This window comes from Pinus tabuliformis, chromosome 4_1, assembly GCF_031772625.1.
Source record: "Pinus tabuliformis cultivar Carrire ecotype Pingquan chromosome 4_1, CPIR1, whole genome shotgun sequence".
Lineage (NCBI taxonomy): Eukaryota > Viridiplantae > Streptophyta > Pinopsida > Pinales > Pinaceae > Pinus > Pinus tabuliformis.
Window position 1 is genome coordinate 797,619,587 of NC_142303.1, and position 21,623 is coordinate 797,641,209.

The window sequence follows — 21,623 nt, forward strand, 5'->3', positions numbered from 1 at the left end:
ATTTGACGGGTGACCCTACCCATCAAGGAATTTTTTTATGACGTTTTTATTTTTAAACTGCCCATCATATGACTTTTAAAATTTATTTGTACAAGTTTCATCTAATTTCAAATTGTACTCATAATTGTTCAAATTTTTCATTTTTTGTTGTACAATTCTGCTCAAGTCTCATTGCTACACTTTGTTTTGAGAGCTGTTGATCAAATTTTTCTACAAATTTTCCAGATTGTTCAAATGTTCTGAGTTTTTTTGTTTAAAATGGAAACACTGATAAAATAGATGGGAAATATATATATAATTCCCCTTATTAATAAAAAATAGAAAAATAATAAATCTACAACACTTCCATGCTTCTTACATTTTTAAAAAATTAATAAGCCTAAATATACCTCTTACAAAGAAAAATTTGAATACCTTAAATAAATAACAATTATTTAAGAACAGCATATATATAATATTTTCTAATTTAATACATATAAAAAAATAAAAATATTATAAAAAATAAACAAAATAAAATTTAAATCATTTAGTTTACCAACAAACCACCACAAAAATGTCTACATTGCTGTTTAAAACATCTTTTGAAATAATTGAGATCAAAATTCTGAATAAAGTTTTCTTTATATTCTTTATATTATCTCTTAGACCTTCAAATGCTTTCTGAGCAAACAAATAAAACTGATATTTTATAGTTTTCTTTATATTCTTTATATTATCTCTTAGACCTTCAAATGCTTTCTGAGCAAACAAATAAAACTGATATTTTATAAATGCAAAGTTACTCTCCAGTAAAGGATCTTGAAATTACCAGTGTCTCTGAGTCTGGGGTTCTTGTATATTGTCACAGTCATTGTACTCGCCATGCCCACTGCTCCGATTTGTTCTGAAATGTTGGAATCGTTTTCTACTTGAGTATCCACTACATTAAGAAACCCTGCAGCAAGGTCCCAAAGCTTGTTTCAATTGAATTATAGAATTTATACACTTGATTTCAGATTTTTGTGATTTACATTAAATTTTGATAATAAAAAAATTATTAGTCACATTACAAATTGTTTTATTAAATTACAAATTCTATAACCTGGATTTTAGATTTTTATAATTTATATTGATTTTAATAGTCTTTCAAATTAACCAACAACTTATAATATAATTAATCTGAAAAACTTTATAAAAACCCTATATTTCATATTTAACATGGATAATCATTAAATGCAGAATCCAGATTACTCAAGTGAAATTACAGAAAGGCTGAATTTGTTATTCCCTGTGAACGTACAGTGAAATCACTGCTAAATCACTACCATCAAATTTCAATTGAATACTTTCAAGACACTCTGGCATTTGCTCAGCTTGCATAAGGTAATTTCTCAAACTACTCGGCCTTTGGTCTTGCGGCTTCGAAAAGCACTAGCGTTCTTGGTATGGCACATGTCATTTCCTCATTTCCCCGGACCATCATGCCCGCGAATCGCGATATTTTGTCCGATTCTTTCTTTCGGTCAAAAATCTAAAAAAAGCAGTTTAACTTTTTTAATCTTTTCAATTGTTTGTATGAACGAGTCTAACATGGTTGTTCGTTTCCAGGAGATTTTTTTATTTTATCATTAACCATTTAATTATAAAAGTATGGGATTTCTTGATTAAAATACTGAATACATATATACAGTCATTAATAAATAAATTAACATCAAATATAACTGTATAATGAAACTCAAAAATAAATTTGACACCCAACCGCCAATCGCGATATTTTGTCCGATTCTTTCTTTCGGTCAAAAATCTAAAAAAAGCAGTTTAACTTTTTTAATCTTTTCAATTGTTTGTATGAACGAGTCTAACATGAGATTTTTTTATTTTATCATTAACCATATAATTATAAAAGTATGGGATTTCTTGATTAAAATACTGAATACATATATACAGTCATTAATAAATAAATTAACATCAAATATAACTGTATAATGAAACTCAAAAATAAATTTGACACCCAAAAACAATGGCTTCACCTTATTATTTAAGAATTAATAATAACCACAATTTCAAACCAAAACAAAAACAATCATTTCACCTTATTATTAAGGACTATAAATAGTCATCCCATAGATTTAAAAGGAACTCTACATAACGATGAATCTAATTTTGTAAAAGCAAATTCTAAAATTAAAAATACAGAGAAAAACAACTATATCTCCAACCTGTGCGGAAAACTACAGGTTCCATCAATCAAAATGATCTGCACGCGGATTTCTAAATGAAATTGTGCGAACAGGCGCAACCGTCTTTGTCCTCTGGACGAACAACGGCAGCTTCCCTCTCTACCAACAACGCAACGACAGCTTTATGATTTCTGTATCGATTCCCCTGCTGCTTCTTCATACAGATAGCTTTAATTACTCATCTACTTTGGCTGACTTAATGCTTTAATCTTATGAATTACGAATCTGCTACATCGCTAGGTCCAAGAAATCTTGAGATTTTATGGAAGCCGTTAGTCTTTGAAATGAATAACGCAGAAGAAAGAATAAAACAAAACGTCATAGATTCGCCAAAATCTAACCTGAAAGAAGCCGGATCAGCGCCGAATTCCGTCCGATATACTTTAGATATCGCCGTCTTGAGCCTAAACCCGGATCAGCGCCGAATTCCGTCCGATATACTTTAGATATCGCCGTCTTGAGCCTAAACCGGCTATACCACAGACAACCTCCGTTATTTGCTAAAAGCAGCCACACTCGGTCGATCTTTGAGGTCGAAAGCACAGAAATCTTTGAGGTCGAAATAAAGAGGAAGAAAAGGGGAATTTCAGATGCACAGTTTCTCCGCTTTGGGAGCTAAGAACGCAGAGAAACGCGCAGGATTTCTCCTTCTATAGGCGATTAAATATCCAAAAAGATGACAGAGGAGGGCGGCAAGCAATGGATCGAGACCAGTCGGAAGCAACCTGTGGACAAGCGAGTCTGTAACTTGTTACTTAAGTTTCCTGTTTCCATATCTTTCCAAATCTTGGTCACGCGGGCCGCGGTAGTCTGGTACTTGTATTTGGTAAGTTTACAGTAAATGCTCCAGCGATCAGACGATCTTAATAAAATCAAGACCCGCTGCGCGGTGGACACCAATACGGCAACCAATAAATCCCAAGCTATTGGGTATTCAATGCGGTTTAAGAGGACTATGATGGGACCTCAAGTCGGCCAGCAAAACGCCTAGTAAATTCACCACGCATGCATGGGCATGTAAGCGGATAGCCCTTCGGCCGGGAAAGGACATCGGCTTCCACCGGAAAACAGTGACGCGAGCTGCAGGACCTGCATTAATGCGATAGTGATTTGAATTTTGAAAACGCCCGCCCAAATTCTAGATATTTTAATTTCAAATTGGGGAATGGTTCATCAGTTTCATCTCATGGCGTATAGCAATGCATCAGGAGCTCAGCTGGCTGTGGCGAAAGGAGGCGAGCTCAAAGTATTTCAGGATTCGAGCCGTGTGCAACGAGCTAGACCCGAAGGTATTTCACCTGTGAGTCTGTTGTTGAATCGAATGAGCTTTGCAAGGCTACGTGCCGCGCAGAGACCTCGCGGAATCGGCCCTACCAGACAGTTGCCCGAGGCGTCCAGGGAAATGAGCGTTTGGTTTTTGCCAAGTCTTTGTCATCTGCCTCTTTCTTCTTATTTGTGCTCCTAACGGTTTCCTTACACTTCTAAGAAAGAAAACAGAGTACTGGTAAAAAAAAAAAATCCGGGTGTAGTTTCCAAAAGTTAACAAAATCACCTGTAATAGATTTACATAAATATGAAAATGCTCAGTTTAATTTGTTTTCAGATAAGAAAAAACGCTGGTTTTATTTAGACAGTAAAATCAGTACATTGAGTTCCAATTGATGCATCATTTGAAACAGTATATTGTTTACCAATATCATTATCCCGTGTACTGACCAAATATTTGTTGTGAAGACCAGAAATACCATGTCTCCATAAAATACCATATCGAAAACAGAAAAAAGAGAGTACAGAGCCAGTCCAGCAAATAGAGCTAATAAATCATACAATTTTAGACTTATTTTTTATGGTTTAAATTACATTTTTGAATAAATATATGGATTTATTGTAAAATATATTTTTGAATGAATATATGAACTTAATGTCTTGAAAATTTTATAAGAAATTAAGATTTACAATGTGTACAGTTAACTGATCATAAAAAAAATTTAATTTAAGTAAATTTTGTAAGAAATTAAGATTTACAATTTATACAGTTGACTGATCATAAAAATTTTAATTTTCTACTTAAATTTTATAAGAAATTAAGATTTACAATGTGTACAGTTAACTGATCATAAAAAAAATTTAATTTAAGTAAATTTTGTAAGAAATTAAGATTTACAATTTATACAGTTGACTGATCATAAAAATTTTAATTTTCTACTTAAATTTTAGTTGCAAAATTGTTGAGAAAAAAAACTTGGAAAATGACCTAAACATCTTATTAGTTAAACTATGCTATGGAAAGTATACATGATATAGATGTGAACTAGATATCAACCTTGTTTAATAAATTTCTTATAACAGTGTATAAATATATTTTAGGATTCAATTTATCTATTTTACATTTTCCTTTTTCAATCAAAATTTGACTATACAATTAGTGGTGAGATTATAATTTTTAGTGATTTGAAGTGTATTTTTAAATATGTGAATAAAGTCAATATTTTGAAAAATAAGTATTTGGATTATGCATATTACACAATTGAAACTTACAATTCCAATAGATCCTTCCCAAAATATTAATATGTTATAATAATTAAACTGTTTATATAAATAAAATATTAATATGTTATTTTTTCAATTAAAGGTTTGGAATTTTATATATATATATATATATATATATATATATATATAATTTTGTTAGAATTATAATATTTTTTTATTTTAGATTTTAGTGATTTATACTAATTTTGATAATATTTTTCTAATTAACGATATTATAAAATATTTAATATTTGTTTTAAATCAATTTTTATATTATATATATATATATATATATATAATAAAAAATTATTATAAATCAAAAGGAAATTATTTTTTTTATTTATCAAATTGAAAATAATTTAATTCATTTATTTATTAAATTTATATATAGTCAAAATTAATCAAAATATGTCTATGGGGTCATGGATAGATGGTAATGTCACTGATTCAATTCCCACCAAGCTTACAAAAATTAATGAAATTATTATTATTATTATAATTATTATTAATTATTATTATGAGACTTAGTCAAATATTTACATAACAGGACATGCCATTAGTCTAGAATTTGAAATTACATAATAGCACAAGACAACATCTTTATTATATTTTTATTATTTTTATTTGTGAAATTTGACCTAGTTAAATATTTACATAACAACACAAGACATGACAACATCTTTTCCACACTAATAGGCTTGCTTAAGTAGTTGTGACATGGGGGCATTTAAGCCATCAAAATCACCTAGGATGGCACAAGCCCTTAGCATGACTAGATTTTTTTCCATGGAACAAGTGACCTTTATGCCACATAGTGCCTTATGAGAACACCTTGTCACCATGGCTAATTTTGATTCAACATTATTAACATAAAAATAAATAAAATATAATAATAAATATAAAAAAATCACATAAAAAATTATGTATTAAATGGTATGGACAATTTGGGCATGGAAATTCAAATTTAATATTATCCAAGTGTTTTATGTTTTGGTTATTTTTTGGGTGTATTTATTAATCAATTTTGTTGAAATTTTGGGAAGGATCTATTGGACTCAGTCAACTGTATAAATTGTAAATCTTAATTTCTTACAAAATTTACTTAAATTAAATTTTTTTTATGATCAATTAACTGTACACATTGTAAATTTTAATTTCTTATAAAATTTTCAAGACATTAAGTTCATATATTCATTCAAAAATATATTTTACAATAAATCCATATATTTATTCAAAAATGTAATTTAAACCATAAAAAATAAGTCTAAAATTGTATGATTTATTAGCTCTATTTGCTGGACTGGCTCTGTACTCTCTTTTTTCTGTTTTCGATATGGTATTTTATGGAGACATGGTATTTCTGGTCTTCACAACAAATATTTGGTCAGTACACGGGATAATGATATTGGTAAACAATATACTGTTTCAAATGATGCATCAATTGGAACTCAATGTACTGATTTTACTGTCTAAATAAAACCAGCGTTTTTTCTTATCTGAAAACAAATTAAACTGAGCATTTTCATATTTATGTAAATCTATTACAGGTGATTTTGTTAACTTTTGGAAACTACACCCGGATTTTTTTTTTTACCAGTACTCTGTTTTCTTTCTTAGAAGTGTAAGGAAACCGTTAGGAGCACAAATAAGAAGAAAGAGGCAGATGACAAAGACTTGGCAAAAACCAAACGCTCATTTCCCTGGACGCCTCGGGCAACTGTCTGGTAGGGCCGATTCCGCGAGGTCTCTGCGCGGCACGTAGCCTTGCAAAGCTCATTCGATTCAACAACAGACTCACAGGTGAAATACCTTCGGGTCTAGCTCGTTGCACACGGCTCGAATCCTGAAATACTTTGAGCTCGCCTCCTTTCGCCACAGCCAGCTGAGCTCCTGATGCATTGCTATACGCCATGAGATGAAACTGATGAACCATTCCCCAATTTGAAATTAAAATATCTAGAATTTGGGCGGGCGTTTTCAAAATTCAAATCACTATCGCATTAATGCAGGTCCTGCAGCTCGCGTCAGTGTTTTCCGGTGGAAGCCGATGTCCTTTCCCGGCCGAAGGGCTATCCGGTTACATGCCCATGCATGCATGGTGAATTTACTAGGCGTTTTGCTGGCCGACTTGAGGTCCCATCATAGTCCTCTTAAACCGCATTGAATACCCAATAGCTTGGGATTTATTGGTTGCCCACCAATACCATCAACCAAATTTAATAAAGCCATTAACAGCTCTCAGTGGACGCGTCACGCAACTTACAACATACAGCGTACTACAGACTACAGTCACTTCATTCGTAGAATCGTATAGGCTATTACCGACGGTTCGATCCCGATTCCCGACTTGCAAGCTGGAACTTGTATGTTAAATATATATATAATATATATATATCAAAAAATTATTAAAAAAAAACTTAAAACTTTTCATTTACAAACCTGCCCGTCAAATTGACGGTTTTAAAAATTAATAGCCAGTTACGATTGACGTGGATATTTGAAAGGTGAACGTATTTTACGTGTAAAATCGCTAAAAACGGGCAGACGGGCGTCAAATTTAACCCCTGCTTCCCATACTCGAGGACTTGGCGCTTCGTGTTAAGCGCCAAGTGTGAGACTAGTGGGACCCTCTGGTGTGATCAACGACGGAGTAATGCCCAAACTTCAACATTTTAAGATATCTAATTGTCCATCGCTGAGAAGATTGGTATTAGAGAAGCTATCTAATTTAAGGGACATTTATATACAGTCTTGCGATGAGCTAAGGGAGTTAGCGGTGGGGAGCGGCGGCTTTCCAGCGTTGGAGACGTTGGTTCTGTGGAATTGTCCGAAGGTAGAGAATATGGTGGGGCCCCATGATGCGTGGGATGACCAAACAATGCCTCAACTTAGATCATTGAAGATAGTACGTTGTCCATTACTCAAGACATTGCCAAGGGGAATGGAGAAACTGTCCCGGTTGCAGCAAATAATGGGAGGGGCTGAGTGGTGGCAAAATTTAATTTGGGAAGATGAGAATGTGAAAAACAGTCTCTTTCCTCTTTTCATTGAAGAAGACTGAATAGGATGCGTACACAGTTACCATCATAAATGTTTTGTTATATTTTACACAAATAGTAATATTATTAATTTTAAAGTGTGAGATATTTTGTGTTTAACATTATTTAAATGTTAGATGTTATTTGAGAAATACATACTGATGATGTTTAAAGGTTATTTCTATATAATTTAATTAATTATATATATTTTTTAATTAATTCATATATTTTTGTTATTTTTTTTATTTAATAAATTCAAAATTTTCTTTTATAATTTATTTAATAAGTATATTAAAGTAATAGAAGCTATTTTATTTTTTGTTTAATAATTTATATTTTTTTATTTGAAAAGTTTTTTTTTATCAAAGTCAATAATAATTATTATTTTCATTATTATTAAAGTTAATACTCATTACTTTTATCATTCTTTCTTCCCCTAACAATAATATTTATATTTTATCACTTTTTTCTATTGAAATGAGTTTAATATTTTTCATATCACTAGTTGAACTTCAAGTCTCTAAAGATGAATGAAGAATTCACTCTAAACATGAGACAAATCCTTGAAACAACACACAATTCTCCAAAAGTATTTATGGACACAATTATACTTTATTATTTTTTATATATTTTATTATAAATTCTATATGTTATTATTTAATGTATAATTATTAATTTTAAATTACATTATGATTATTAATTTTAATTTTAATGATACATAAAATGATAATACTAAAAATATATAATTGTCATTTTTTATTTGAATATTAAAAAACTATTTATTTAAAGAATAAAAATTATTTTGTAATGAATATTACAATATGTTTCAGTGTTTTGAATTTAGTAAAGAATCATAATTTCATGATATATACTTTATTATTTTTATATATTTTATTAGAAAATTTCACATAATTATTAATTTTAAATTAAATTATTATTATTAATATTAATTTTAATGATATATAAAATAATAATAATAAAAATATATATTTGTTATTTTTATTTAAATATTAAAAAATTATTTATTTAGAAAACAAAATTTATTTTGTAATGAATATTACAATATGTTTCAATGTTTTAAATTGCTTAAAAAATCATAATTTCATGATATATAATTATTTGAACCAAAGAGAGAATATTCATTAGAGTAAATTGGGCGACAAAGTTATACTCTATTACTTTTCATATGTTTTATTAGAAATTTTACATTTTGTTTTTTTTTGTATTTTTGTTTTGTTTTGTTTTTTTTAATCTGAATTTGCTTACTCCTATATTGATACAAAAATAAATTTACAGAGAGGCAGTGGCCTCGAGAAGTCTAGCCCAGAGATGCGGCATGCTCACATTACATCGCTTGAACACTGACCAAAAAGACTTGCTAAAGACTGACTAGAAGAGCTTCCATGAAACAGAAAACGCCAGTGTCGAAATTGAAGACTGACCAGAGGTAAATCTAGACCAAAACAGGTTGACTGGGCCCGTACAAGTAAACAGGAAAGCGCTGCCCATTCAAAACTGGAATCTGACCCATAAAACAGCTAAATCCGAAATTGAGACCCAAAGACACAGTCAGGAGAATGTCGCCCACGCAGGGGAAACCGACAATTTAACATTGGAAAAAAGGTCTGAGCATGAGAACTGTAAAGCATATAATGACTATAAACCAGGAGGGAATTGAGCATCTTCGAGCAGCAGAGAATCAAAAACCATTGAACGCAGACCTGATTAAGCTTCATGAGAGGTGGAAGGCGATTCTTCAACGATGCGACACCCATATTTGTAGGGGTCTTCATCCTCAGAGGGATGGCCCTCTTTGCCTGAAGAACCGCCACCAGTAGGGATGCTCGGACCGGCTTGAATGTTCATGTCCTGGGTTGCAGAGCCACCAGGATCCTTACTCTGTGTATTGTCAATCTGAGAAGTACCATGCTTGTCTTCCGCCCTCATCTCCAGAGACACCCCTGGTGTCACAGTGACCAAACCAAAAGTATCCTCTCGAATCTCAATGGTGACTGAAGCTATGAAGGAGGAATTACTGAGGGTAAAGGGGAACCGAAAATGAGCGGTGTGAGATTGGGAATTATGAGAGCGCGCTGCTGAATTATGCTGCCCTCAACCCCGTCCACGACCACTCCTGGTAACGGGATAGCAGTCAGAGCAGAAGTCCGAGGCTTCAGACGAGGAGTCCAAGATGGAGGAGGAGGGCTGGCGGATGACGCGGCCACGGGAACTTCCTCTCCTGCAGCGCATTCTCGGGTGTAATCTAGGCATAATGAAAAGAGCAAGAAGAGTTGAACAGGCAGCATAACTGTAAAGGCAGGGGGGGACTGAAAGGGGCCTAACTTGAGCTCGCAGAGGAGCAGTGGGAGAGACGGAGGATGAACTACTAAAATTGCAGAATGGGCTATGAGATGCATCAAATCCCATCAGTGAATCAACATAGCGATCTAGAGCACAACGATTCCCTGGGTTGGTTCGAGAGCGAGGCTCTGCGACAACAATGGAACGACACGAGCGCAAGGGAGGAGCATGAATGAAATTTAGGAGGGGCGCCATAACAGATGAAATTGCAGGCTGGAGAGGGGGGACGAGCTGCATTAACGCAACATTGATGATGTTGGCTGAAGACTTTAAAGCTGGCTTCATGCGAGGCCGGATGGCGGTGGTAATAAGCCACGCACCAACCCACCACGCTGCCCTCGTACAGATTGACATGTTACACACCTGCATCCGGGAAAATTTTTACATTTTGTTATTTAATGCATGATTATTAATTTTAAATTAGATTATTATTATTAATATTAGTTTTATGATAGATAAAATGATAATAATAAAATTATATAATTGTTAATTTTTTATTTGAATATTAAAAAACTATTTATTTAAAAAATAAAATTTATTTTGTAATTAATATTACAATATGTTTCAGTGTTTTAAATTTCTTAAAGAATGGAAAAGCATATCACCTGATTGGGAGGTGGGGGTGAGCTCTGCAAACTGATCTAGGGTTAGCGTTAGGGTTCGAAGTTGGGCACCATGGCAGAACGCGCAGGGGGGATTGCTTCTCCCTCTTACAGTGAAATAGTGATGGACAAAAGCAAGGATGCTAGAAAGCAACGTTTTAAGAAACCTTTGGAGATGGCAACAGAGGCAATCAACACGGAAAAACTGGGAAAAAAACAGACCCCCAGATCAGGAAGGGGATAAGCAGGAAGCTAGTAAGGAAAAGAAGACAGGGGGTAGCAGTCAGAAAACTGCTTCTATGAGTACAACTGGGGTCTGCAAACCCAAGTCGAACATCATTCCCTGGGTCATTTTAAGTGACCCAGTGCTACAAGCGCACAGAGATCACAGAAGTGTGAGACTATAGTGGGACCCTCTGGTGTGATCAACGACGGAGTAATGCCCAAACTTCAACATTTGAAGATAGTTGTTTGTCCATCGCTGAGAAGATTGGTATTAGAGAAGCTATCTAATTTAAGGGACATTGGTATATCCATTTGCGATGAGCTAAGGGAGTTAGCGGTGGGGAGCGGCGGCTTTCCAACATTGGAGACGTTGAATCTGCATGACTGTCCGAAGGTAGAGAATATGGTGGGGCCCCATGATGTGTGGGATGACCAAACAATGCCTCAATTTAGATCATTGCAGATATTCCATTGTCCATTACTCAAGACATTGCCAAGAGGAATGGACAAACTGTCCCGGTTGCAGCAAATATATGGAGAGGCTGGGTGGTGGCAAAATATAATTTGGGAAGATGAGAATGTGAAAAACAGTCTCTTTCCTCTTTTCATTGAACACTGAATAGGATGCGTAGACAGTTACCATCATAAATGTTTTGTTATATTTTACACAAATGATAATATTATTAATTTTAAAGTGTGAGATATTTTGTGTTTAACATTATTTAAATGTTAAATGTTATTTGGGAATTACATACTGATGTTTAAAGGTTATTTCTATATAGTTTAATTAATCATATTTTTTTTAATTAATTCATATATTTTTGTTATTTTTTTATTTAATAAATTCAATTTTTTTTTTTTTATAATTTATTTAATAAGTATACTAAAGTAATAGAAGCTATTTTATTTTTTTATAATTTTTTGTTTAATAATTTATATTTTTCTATTTGAAAATTCTTTTATCAAAGTCAATAATAATTATTATTTTCATTAGGATTAAAGTTAATACTCATCACTTTTATCATTTTTCTTTCCCAACAATAATATTTATATTTTATCATTTTTTTTCTATTGAAATGAGTTTAATATTTTTCATATCACTAGTAGAACTTCAAGTTCTAAAGATGAATGAAGAATTCACTCTAAACATGAGACAAATCCTTAAAAACAACACATAATTTTCCAAAAGTATTCATGGACATAATTATATTTTATATATTTTATTATAAATTCTATACGTTATTATTTAATGTATAATTATTAATTTTAAATTAGATTATTATTATTAATTTTAATTTTAATGATACATAAAATGATAATACTAAAAATATATAATTGTTATTTTTTATTTGAATATTAAAAAATTATTTATTTAAAAAATGAAAATTATTTGGTAAAGAATATTACAATATGTTTCAGTATTTTGAATTGATTAAAGAATCATAATTTCATGATATATACTTTATTATTTTTATATATTTTATTAGAAAATTTCCATATTATTTAATGTATAATTATTAATTTTAAATTAAATTATTATTACTAATATTATTTTTAATAATATATAAAATGATAATAATAAAAATATATAGTTGTTATTTTTTATTCAAATATTAAAAAACTATTTATTTAAAAAACAAAATTTATTTTGTAATAAATATTACAATATGTTTCAATGTTTTAAATTGCTTAAAAAATCATAACTTCATAATATATAATTATTTGCACCAAAGAGAGAATATTCATTATAGTAAATTGAGTCCACAAAGTTATACTCTATTACTGTTTATATATTTTATTAGAAATTTTACATTTTGTTATTTAATGCATAGTTATTAATTTTAAATTAGATTATTATTATTATTATTATTATTATTATTATTATTATTAATGATATATTAAATGATAATAGTAAAATCATATAATTTTTGTTTTTTATTTGAATATTAAAAACTATTTATTTAAAAAACAAAATTTATTTTGTAATGAATATTACAATATGTTTCAGTGTTTTCAATTGCTTAAAGAATGATAACTTCATGATATATAAATTATTTGAATTAAAGAAAGAATATTTATTATAGTTAATTGGACTTATTTTGGATGGTAAGAAAAAATTATTGAATCCTACCCATTTATTGTCAATTCTCCCTAATAACATTTTTATTATAGCTAATTAGACTTATTTTGGATGCTAAGAAGAAATTATTGATATCTTACCTATCTATTGTAACATGTTGAACCTATTTTTAATTATATTGTTATAATGATTTTGAATACTAATCTTTTTTTTTTTTTTGTAGATTAGCACCAACAGGGATTTGAACCATTGACCTATCCCAAGGAGTGCCTTAAGAGTGCACCTATTCACCATCAATCCAAAGCTCAGTAAACTAACTTTTCTCATTATAATTTATCAAATTATATTTATATATAAATAAATTTAAAAATTTATCTTTTTAAATTAAAAAATAAATAAGATATATTTTAATATTCTTATTTAAAAAAAAAAGAAAGAATAAATAATGAAATATTAATTTATACCAATATTTATGGGAATTTATAAAGATATTTGTACACTTTCACAACATTTAGAGGTACCATTAAAATATTTTAAAAATATTTCACTACTTAAAATATATTAATCACAAAAATGTAATACTCCCACTTTAATCCGTGGTTGATAAAGGAACCCCGATATGAGGAGTGGGGGGAATGTGCAAGGAAACTATCTCTTTGTGCGACATTTCAGGTTGCATCATCAAGGTCACCTTATGGGGTGCATAATGCCACACTGAAGGGAAAGAACATTCTGACCTCCAAACCTCATGAAATACTCTGGTCCTTGCAATCAAAAGGGGTAGTGTCAAGGGAGATGTTTTATTATGTGGAAGGTGAGAAAATGATGGTAATAGTGATGTGGTTTGGGTGGTGCAAGTGTATAGCATGCATTTAGATTCTTACCATCTAAAATAATGAAAGGACTTGAAGAAATTGTTAGCCCAAAGATGAAAAACACAAATAAACAATAGTGAGATAAAAAAACACACATAAAGACTTACCTGAAGTTCTTCTAAATTTTGTACTCTAAAATATATTTGTACTTTTGAAAATTAAATCCATTAACACTTAATAAATCTATAATTAAAATAAATATATAATATATATTGTATTACAAGAAAATATCTCCTATAGAAGGCACTTGGGCAATAAAGTACTTTTTAAATATGATAAAAAAATTATTTTAAAAAATAAATACTATATGAATGATAATTTTGAAATGTTCGTCCTCGATAATTAAGAATGCAGGAGAGCTAGGGTTTGGAGCAGGAAGCAACAGGAGGAGAGTGCTGAGAGCAATGGAGGTACCAGGAGGAGGGAGTTCTAGTCCCTCCTATAGCAACGGTGTATCGAATAAAAGCAAGGCAACAAGTTTGAACGGATTCAGGAGACCCTGGGACGCTGGGAAAAAAAATGTAGACTCAAAAGAATCGGAAAGCAGCAAAGCTGATGTTCAGGAAGAAACTCACGAAACGGTCAGAAGGGAGAGGAGACCAGAGGACAGCAGTAAAAAATAAGTGTACAACTCGGCAGAAGGTCCCTGTAAGCCCAAGACTGCTACCAAACCCCGGGTGGTTCTGAATGATCCTGCACTGCAAGAGCACAGAGTTCACATGACGGCTTATGCCATTATTTGCAAGTTTATGGGCATATGGCCCACAGAGAAGAATTTGTATACTTGGATCAGAAACAACTGGAAACCTAAGGGGGATATCACTCTGCATCTAGGGTCCAAGGGTTTCTTCACGGTGGTTTTCAACAACCTAGAGGATAAAGATAGAGTTTTCAAAGGAGGACCTTATTTCTATGCTGCGGCAGGACTCTATATGCGACCTTGGGTAATGAACTTTGTCCCGGAGCGAGAAACATTCACATCAGTCCCGGTATGGATAAGACTTTACTCCCTACCTCTATATTACTGGCTACCTGAATCCTTAAAAGCAATAGGAAATAAATTAGGACATTTTATAAAAATATCAGAGACAACTCTGCGAGGGAAATACACTTCCTTCGCACGAATATGTGTGGAGTACAGGCGGTGGACTATGAGCATGTCCCTTTTAGATGCAGGAAATGTCATGAACATGGACACCTTTTTAGAGATTGCCCACAAAAAAAGAGGGAGGAGAATCCGAGGACCAACACAGGAAAAGATCCCGAAGGATTCACCAAGATAGGAGGCAGAGGGAAAGGAGGAGGAAGAAAGTACTAGAAAAAATAGAGTGATAACAAACTAGCAAGTCACAATAGTTTTGAAATTTTAGAAGAAGAAGGGGGGAACAGTGAAAAGGATGTTACTCTGGACAACCATCCCAAAGATAAAGAAAAGGAGGACAACATGGAAATAATACAGGAAAACAAGGAACAATAAGAAACCATACCAAACAGCATGGAACTAAGCGAAGACCAAGACATGACCCCTAGTGAAATGGGGACTGAGGACCAAGAACTACAAGAAATTCTTGAGAGGGAAAATCTTGATTTGGAGAAATTCTTAAACCAGGGAACCAACAAAGGGATAGATTCCCTACCACAAGAGGAGTTTGATAGAGTACAACAACTTTTCCTCTGGAGGTCTCAAACAAGAACTTCAGGAAACAAAAGAAGCCATGAAAGCCAGGACCATGGAGGGGTCAAATCAATGGAAGAAATTTCAAGACACTCGCCCAAAAACCCAAGCAGGAAAAGAGGTAGAAAGAGACAAAATGAACTACTCATAGAGTGTGGGAAGCTCATGATCAACTCAGGTAAGATGAAAGATCTCACCAGTTACTCATTCAAAAACCCATCATCATGAAGCTCACAACTTGGAATATCAGGGGTCTAGGAAGTAAAAGGAAACAGAGGAATCTCAGTAGCAGAATCAAAGAAGAAAATCCAGATATGGTGTTCATACAGGAAACAAAATGTTCAATAGACAAAGTCCGGAAGATACACAACAAATGGCTTAGTGAATATGAATACCTGGAAGTCAAAACCAATAATACAGCGGGAGGGATTCTTACTCTTTGGAATCCTAAAAAATTTGACATTTTGGATGCGGAAGCAACCAGGAACTATCTTTCAATGGTTATCCAACCTTTGGGTGACAAGGATATCTATATGGTTACAAATGTCTATGGTCCTCAAAATCCTGGAGATAAACTCAAGCTTCTCACCTCTCTTGAGGAGCTTAGAGAGGGACATCTAGCAATACCCTGGATTCTGGGTGGAGATTTCAATATGATCAAATCTCTTTCAGAAAAAAAAGGAGGAACTAGACTAATGGGACATGACTCTATTGCCTTCTAGAACTTCCTCATCAACTTGAAGCTAGTGGACTTAGAAACAACAAATGGAACCTTCACATGGAACAATAAGAGAGGAGGTGCTACCCAAGTGGCCTCAAAACTAGATAGATTCCTCATCTCGGAGAACCTCTTCCTCGCTGGGCCTAGCTTGAATGCTTTTATCCTACCTTTTGGAGGGTCGGACCACTGGCCAATTCAACTAGAAGCTTCTTTCATTGCACTCCAAGAAACAGACCCTTCAGGTTTGAAAATGTGTGGCTTACTCACCCTAATTTCATATCCAACATTGATAAGTGGTGGAAGGAAGATTTCCCTGTTCAAGGAACAAAAATGTTCATTTTGCAACAGAGACTCAAGCACATCAAGGTCAAACTCAAAGATTGGAACAAAAGTGAGTTTGGTAATATTTTTAAAGCCAAAAGAGAAGTGGAACAAAAGCTTCAGAATATCAACCAAACTCTTATCAAGGAAGGCTTCACTGAGGAAAGGAAACTGCAAGCAGACTCACTACAAAAGGAGTGGGACACCAGATTTCAGCAGGAGGAAATCTTCTGGAAGCATAAATCAAGAGTATAATGGCTTAAAGAAGGAGAAAGAAACACTAGGTTTTTTCACAAATCAACCATGGACCATCAGGCTCATAATCAATCACAAAGCTCATAGATCCATTGGGGAGAGAGCTCAGCACACACAAAGATATGGAGTCCGTTCTGGTACAACATTTTCAAAATATAACAGAGGAGCCTATCTTAGATAGATCACTAGCTATCAAAAAAATCACGCATCATATTCTGAAACCGGTGACCAGTGAAGATAATTTCAATCTCAACAGACCAGTGTCAGAAGAAGAGGTAAAAGAAGTAATAAATGAGATGCACAATGGGAAAGCACCTGGACCGAATGGTTTTAATGTCAACTTCTTCAAGGCAAGCTGGGAAATAGTCAAACATGATATTATGGAAGTGGTGGAGGACTCAAGGATTTCAAAAACAGTCCTAAAAGCGCTAAATACCTCTTTCATTGCCCTCATTCCTAAACAGGATAAAGCAATGACTCCAGATCGTTTCAGACCCATATCCCTATCTAATGTGATATACAAAATCATCTCCAAAGTCATTGCTAACAGACTCAAGCCCCTCCTACCTACTCTCGTTTCAGAGGAGCAAACTAGTTATGTGGAAGGAAGACAAATACTCAATAACATCATTCAAGCGCATGAAATAGTGCACTCTCTCAAGAATAACAAGCAAGCAGGGATGATCATTCAACTGAACCTAGCAAAAGCTTATGACAAACTGAGCTAGTTATATATCAAAGAAGTTCTAATAGCTTATGGCTTTGAGCAGAATTGGATAAGATGGGTTATGGCTTTGGTAACTTCAGCTAGCTTTTCCATCCTTCTCAACGGCTCTCCCTCCAAATCCTTTCAGCCCTCGAGAGGCCTCAGGTAGGGAGATCCGCTTTCACCATTTCTATTCATTCTTATGATGGAAGGTTTAGGCAAGGCGATCACTTCTGCCAAAAGACAGGGCATTATCCAGGGTCTAAAGCTCACCCAGGAAGGGGACTCGTTGACTCATTAGCAATTTGTAGATGACACTATGTTACAGGGCATACCAACGGTTAAAGAAGCCAAAGCCTACAAACAAATCCTGCAAGATTTTGCTTTGGCGGCTGGTACTGAGGTAAGTCTCTTCAAATATAAAGTTTTCTATTTCAATACAAATATTGCCATTCAAACATACCTCTCCAGAATTCTCGGATTTAAGAGAGACCAACTCCCCTCCAATTATCTGGGAATACCTCTCATTGATAAACCTCAGAGCAAGGAGATTTTGGAAACCTTGATCAATAAACTAAAGGACAAAATATGAAAGTGGACTAGTAGATCTTTAAATCTTGCTGGCAGGCTAGTTCTCACAAAGGCTGTCCTGCAATCCCTTCCAAAATATATGTTTTCAACGCTTCCTATACCTGGAGGAGTTGCCCATCAAATTAGGAACATGCAAAGAGACTTTCTTTGGGGAAAAGGTGAGGAAAAAAAGAAATGGGTGCTGGTCGTCTGGGACAAAATTTGCACGCCCAAACCTCATGGGGGTCTTGGTCTCCATGAGTCGGAAACTCTTAAAAATGTGTTGGGGGCCAAACTATGGTGGAGATGGCTGAAGGAATCTAGCAACCCATGGGCCAAGCTCTGGAACCAGAAATATGCAAAGGACTGGAGGGAATGGGACTTGATCAGAATGATAGGGCATAACAGGGGCTCTCACTTTTGTAATAATGCTTGGGAGAAGAGGGCTTTAGTTCAGAAGCATAGCTTTTGGGAGATTGGAAATGGAAACCTTGCTTGGTTCTGGGAAGATAACTGGCAGCAGGAATCCAACTTAAGTGGAGAAGGACTGGACATTCTTAGAAAGGAAACTGCTAAAAAAGGATTAAAAAAGGTCAGTGACTTTTGGGATAAGACAAGGAACAGTGACAAGTGGAGAACTTGGAAAGGACCAATTACTAGTGAAGAGTATCCTCTAAAGACTCAGGTAGAAGCTCTTGCTAAAATCCTGGAAAAAAGGAAAATTCTGATCTCAACGTACACAGATCAACTTAGATGGGTAAGAACAAGTGATGGCAATTTCAATCTCAAAGAAGCCAAAGAAGTGGTTACTGGTTACAATTTTTAAAACTTGGATAAAACTTGGAAGGATCTTTGGAAGCACCCTCAATGGATGAGAATCAAGCTATTTATGTGGATGGTACATCACAAAAATATTTTGACTTGGGAAAATCTTAAAAAGAAAGGTTTTGTGGGACCATCCAAATGCCAGCTCTGTGGTACTCTATATTTAGACAAACTGATAGAGATGAAAATATCCAAAACCCTAAATAATTGGCGGAAAAAACTTTCAGAGAATGAAACTGTCAACACAGCCTGGATATTAATTCCAGGCTTTCTAATATGGAATGTCTGGAAAGAACACAATAACAGGATTTTTAAGGACAAATCCAGCCAACCCCAAATAATAATTAATCAGCTCCTAAGGCAACTCAAAGAAACTATTAACGCCATTCAGAAGCAACCTCCTGAGAATCCTCCAATGCAACAGGAGGCTCAAATTCTTCTTCTTTTTGGCCTGTAGGAATTGGTCCCACAGGGCTCAATCTAGATTGCAACACATGCTACTATGAGGCAGGACTTCTGGCAACCCCCCCCTTGGTTACTTTAAATTAAATACATACGGAGCCTCGAAAAGAAACCCAGGGAAGGTTGGGTATGGAGGTGCCATTCGAGATGACAAGGGGAATTTAATAGTCATCTTCCACAACCATTTAGCGAATGCTACCAACAACATGGCAGAACTAATGGCCGTAGAGCAGAGCCTAGAGATTCTGAGAGATCTCAACATGAAGAACTCCATAATAGAAGCTGATTCTGAATTAACAATCAATTCTAAAAAAAAAATAGCTAATGGCTCTGATCCTGAGAAAATCTTGCACCACTAGAGACTTTTGCAGGTTTATCGGCGTATACAATCACATTTGCAAATCCTGAGGACCCTAAGTTTTGTTCATGTGCAAAGAAGTGCCAACAGATTAGCGGATCGGCTGGAAAATGAAGGAGTGCTCTGTAAGAATGACTACAATTTTTTCAAGTGGGAACTTATGCCTATAGGGAAGCTGCGAGAGGAATGCCACAGTCTGGCGCACATAGATAATGAGCTTTACCTCAATTTGAGGAAACAACAACAATCAGACAATGAAGGGGACAAGGGTTCATTTAGCTTTTTCTCCCAAGCTCAGAGTGATGGAAACTCTCCTTTGGATGGTAGGCGGCAGAACAAAAGTGGTTTTAGGTCTCAAAGGTATTAGAGCGCAAACGGTTTTGTGGTTTTATCAGGTGCATCCAGGCCCCCAAGCGACATTTCTTGTTTTGCCTCCGATGCCATTCTTCTATCGTCACGTGGAAGAAGACGAAGAGAGAAAACCACCTATATCGGGCGGGTGATCCTCGTGCTTCTTCTCCGCCTGATATTCTCCTCAGCCGTCATATTCGGGGAGTGAAGATCAATAGCCTTAGTTCATCGATCAGTTTCGAGGAGTTATCCTCCGGGTGCTTTTCGTGTTCATCGTGGTGGCTCCGAGGTGACAGATGTCTTAGTTGCACGAGTATTATCATCCTGAGCGGACCCGGAAAAATCCGTGTTTTAAGTTAATTTTCCTTCTGTGTATGGGGGTTAGGTTATTTTGTAGGTTTTTAGAGGATTTGAAGCCTTATTTTAGAGGTTTGGCGGTTCCCACCTGTTCCCGTTGACTTTGTCTGGGTCTTGTAATATAGTTCTGTAATTTTTTAAGCCTTTGAATGAGAAAGTAACACTCTTGCCTTAGCAAGAAAAGATAATTTTGAAACTCGGTGCATACAAAACCTAATCAAGTACTTTATTTAACTTTAAAGACTATGCTGATCGAACTACTTTATTTAACTTTAAAGTCTACGTTGATCGAAAGAGCATTTGGAGAGCATATTAATAAAGAGCATGGAGAGTGTATCATGGGCAACATATTATATTTTGGAGAGCATGTTTTGCCATTACACCTTAAAGCGTATCGAATCATGTATACCTTTTATTATCATAAATCATTATTTAAAGGCATATGTAGGCCACATCAATGTCATAGTGAATATCGGTAATACATGTAAAGAGGAAATGGCCCCAACCATATTGAAGATTGGTTATCTGAAAGATGTTACATAATGTGTATCTAAAATGGATCAAGATGAATACTGTGTAGCTCTTGAGGAATTTTTAATGAATTATGAAGATAGTTTTTGATGGATAGTGTCAGCTTAGGGTGTTTTTGTTTCTTTTCAGGGAAGACCATATATTGTTGGGGTTAGCATTGTATCAAGTAAACAATTGACATCTCAGCACACTAAAATATACTAGGCAATTTCTAAAAGAAGATTATTTGACATATTTAACAATGTTTGCATTTTGAATTTGTTGCATAAATACCTGAACATAGAATCCCATCCTTGTTCGGATCGCTCAACCTTGGGTCGTTTTCTACGACCAAATCAGTTGAATCGTTGCAAGCCCTATTCAATGGAGATTGGTTGCATGCTTGATTGTATCCATAAGGACCTACGCCAATTGTTTGGTGCTCGAGCTCATGAAATGTCAAATGGAGGTGTCATGTTCTTATGCACAATGGGTCGCCACAACTCGATGCTTGCAAAGAACCAACTGAGTGCAGAGTGCAAACACTGTGGTGCCAACTTATGGTAAGACCTTATCTCCCTAG

General features: G+C 34.2%; 1 long non-coding RNA gene across 3 annotated transcripts; it reads right to left on the reverse strand.

The window, feature by feature from the left end:
* Positions 1 to 804: 804 nt before the first annotated feature.
* On the reverse strand, positions 805 to 3,077 carry LOC149178603 (uncharacterized). Of its 3 annotated transcripts, none has more exons than XR_016258862.1 (3): positions 2,561 to 3,077; positions 2,199 to 2,367; positions 805 to 934 (listed from the first exon to the last, which is right to left on the reverse strand). It is a non-coding gene; the product is annotated as an uncharacterized LOC149178603 (long non-coding RNA). The 3 variants fall into 3 exon arrangements; XR_016258860.1 differs by having other exon boundaries at positions 2,199 to 2,373; XR_016258861.1 differs by having other exon boundaries at positions 2,199 to 2,470; positions 2,561 to 2,629.
* Positions 3,078 to 21,623: the final 18,546 nt, after the last annotated feature.